This window comes from Octopus bimaculoides, chromosome 6 (assembly GCF_001194135.2).
Source record: "Octopus bimaculoides isolate UCB-OBI-ISO-001 chromosome 6, ASM119413v2, whole genome shotgun sequence".
Lineage (NCBI taxonomy): Eukaryota > Metazoa > Mollusca > Cephalopoda > Octopoda > Octopodidae > Octopus > Octopus bimaculoides.
The window spans coordinates 109,521,526-109,524,761 of record NC_068986.1 but is presented as its reverse complement, the minus strand read 5'-3'; the positions used below and the strand labels follow the sequence as shown (position 1 = coordinate 109,524,761).

At 42.8% G+C, this 3,236-nt stretch overlaps 1 protein-coding gene across 2 annotated transcripts in view; it reads right to left on the bottom strand.

Moving 5' to 3' along the window:
- LOC106873758 (mitochondrial coenzyme A diphosphatase NUDT8) overlaps positions 1 to 3,236 on the bottom strand; it is a 30,644-nt gene that overhangs the window by 17,577 nt on the left and 9,831 nt on the right. Inside the window, exon 2 of one of the 2 annotated variants that reach the window (XM_052969087.1) lies at positions 2,759 to 2,835. The gene's annotated coding sequence lies outside the window, so the exon portion shown is untranslated. Of the gene's footprint in view, positions 1 to 907; positions 1,135 to 2,758; positions 2,836 to 3,236 lie in introns of those variants that run through there. The other variant, XM_052969088.1, reaches the window with a different exon arrangement.

The window sequence follows — 3,236 nt, the reverse complement described above, 5'->3', positions numbered from 1 at the left end:
AAAGGAAATGAAAAGAAAAGGAATACGATGAAAAGGGAAAAGGGAGAGCGAGAGCAAGAAACAAAAGGAAAAATGGTGAGGAGAGGCACTTAATTTTTTTTTTTTGGGGGGGGGGATCGTTGTCCCATACTCGAACCCTCTTCTCAAATGTTTTCTGTTTTCCCCACAGTTCTTAGCCTGTTCGTTAATGGAGTGGCAGTGGTTATCAGAATGAGTTACAACTACACCAATTTGCTTATTGGTTACTTCGAAACCCTGATCTTCAACCCCAAAACTGGGCTGGGGCCGCGCACAAAGGAGTTACCAGGTTCTAAAGTTAGTGGGGGAGCGAGCACATAAGCACGATTTTTAACTCATTTCTTTTTATATTACGCGAAACAAATTTTAACTCATTTCTTTTATATTACGCGAAATATTTCATTAGTTAGGTTATACTTAATTGTATTCTACATTCACTAATCTCATTTTCCGTAACAATGTCATTATGTATGAAACTTATAATTACTGATATTTGTTTTTCTATAATACAAGTTTTTATAAAAGAAAAAGAAAAGAGGGTACTTATGGTTATCTCACCCCCATTAAAAAAATTGGGTTATCTCCCTCAACTACAAAAATTGTTTAATCCTCAATAAAACAAAGAAACTAAAGTGAAAAGATGGAATATCTTATTGAATCTGATATTTTTTATGACAAATCATACAAAACGGAAAAGATTATTAAATATGAAAAGTAAACATCACAAACACCACAGGCTGGAAGGGATAGTTTACTGCCAGGTCCCAATACTTCAAGGTTTTGTTCCGTTCGGCTATGGAAGCAGCAATGCCCCCATTTACCGCAACACCCGGGATGAGGGAGGGATCAAAAGAGTTACAGACTGTGGCATCCCAAACGAGACACCTACCTCTAGCGCAGGATCAGAGGCTAAGACCACTTGGTCTCTTTCCATCGCTTCTGGATAATCCCACCGGCTCCAGAACTGAGATGATATTAATCCGAGCCAAGGCCCGCTTAATGATTAAGTTTAGCTCGATATGACAAGTGAAATGACCAGCATTTAGGCGACAAGACAGACCGTGAAGACGTGTGGAATCGAGGGGATCTCGGTAAGGCGAGCAGCCAACGATGACAAGTGGCACCTAAACTCTGATTATCCCATACTCTCAGCTTCCGTCTATGCTCAACTAACAGGAACTGACAAACCCAGCTTTCTTCACAGAGCTTCATCTAGCTCTCTGTTGGAGAGGAGAGGATGTTGCCTGCCAAAGAGGAGCAAGCATGGATGGAGGAAAGAAAACAGAGAAGAGATAGAGACGAAAACTCGCGCAGACCCAGACCACCAAACCGTTTGGGCAAAGCAGCTGGTCGCTGGACTTTGGGGAGAGTTTGACATTGACCAAGCATTTTATACCCCCTCCTCCCACTTTGCACGGGTCACCAGGCAGTTCTTTGTGGAGTGGATGAATTTGGTCTTTGGTACTGATGTTGAGAAATATCTCCAGGGAAAAACCTACCCCTGCAAGCCCTTCTCGTCCTGGACAATGCACCTGCTCAACCACCTAACCTCGAAGATGACATCCTCGAAGGATTCAAGTTTATAAAGGTTCTCTACCTTCCACCCAACACCACCCCTATCCTGAAGCCCATGGACCTGCTGGTGATTTCTAACTTCAAGAAGCTCTTCACCAAGCATCTGTTCCGCCGCTGCTTTGAGGTGACGGAGAGCACAAGCTTCATCCTTCGTGAATTCTGGAAGGACCACTACAAAATCGTGATGTGTCTCAGAATTATCGATATGGCCTGACAGAATGTTACAAAGAGGCGGCGAGCTGGCAGAAACGTTAGCACGCGGGGCAAAATGCTTAGTCTGTCTTTACATTCTGAGTTCAAATTCCGCCGAGGTCGACTTTGCCTTTCATCCTTTTAGGGTCGATAAATTAAGTATCAGTTGCGCACTGGGGTCGATGTAATCGACTTAATCCCTTTGTCTATCCTTGTTTGTCTCCTCTATGTTTAGCCCCTTGTGGGCAATAAAGAAATAAGAAATTTTACAAAGAGGACCTTGACCTCTGCGTTGAAGAAGCTGTGGGCTGAGATTGTGTCTGAAATGGACTTTGAAAGACTCGAACCCGAAGTTGCAATGGAAGAGGAGATTGTATCCCTCGGCAAGTCCACGGGCCTGGACATGGATGAAGGTGACATCAACGAGCTCGTTGGAGAGCACTCCGAGGAACTGACAACGGAGGTTTTGTAGGAAATAGGTGATGCGGAGGAGGTTATCTCTACGAATGCGATAAAGGAAATGTTGGGAATACACACATACATACGCATACATATACGAATGCAAACGTAGTTTGATTTTGTAAAACAGTGAACACTCTGTCAAGCAATAAAACACATCTTACGGGTAAGAAAATAAAGATAAAATGACCCTAAACACCGGGTGTACGTATTCTTTACGTTCACCGATAAAATGTGATATTATTCGTTCGGGGTTTTTGTAGCGACAATCTAGTCCAAGTCGAGTATTGATACGTTTTTCTTTCTCTAAATCTTCCAATATCTTGTGAGTGTATTAGGTAAACGGTAACTATGTGGAAGCTCGCTGTGTGTGTGTGTGTGTGTGTGTGTGTATGTGTGAGTACGCACGCGCGCGTCTGTGTTTGTTCCCCGTTGCTTGACAACCCGTGTTGTTTTGTTTACGTTCCCGTAACCAAGCGGTTCGGCAAAAGATACGATATAATAAGTACCAAACCTTAAAATTAGTACTAGGGTCGATCTGTTCGACTAAGCTCTTGAAGGTGGTGCCCCAGCATCGCTGCAGTCCAAAGCCTGAAATAAGTGAAAGATAAAACAAATTAATGTCTTACACTTTCAAGTGTTTTTGTTATTTGTATCCCCGTAGTTATTTCCCTTTAATCACATTGTCGGACGAAGAGGCGAGGTTATGCTCCGTCCTCTGATATTTGATAAGTTCACACAAAATAAAGCTCATTCGTATTCTTTCATGTCCGAATTTATCTCGTCCCCTTGTCCCCTACCACTGTACGTGCCTTCTCTCGAGACTCGACTACATGTTCGTTCCCACTTCAGTTTGTATTTTTCTTTTACAGCCGTTTAACGGTTTTGGTATTCCTGTAGAATAACGTCGGAAATTTTCCAGGGCTCTAAAAACCGTTTTGCCTTCGGATATGTGTTTCTAGCATTATCTATTACGAAACAAGCCCCCCCCC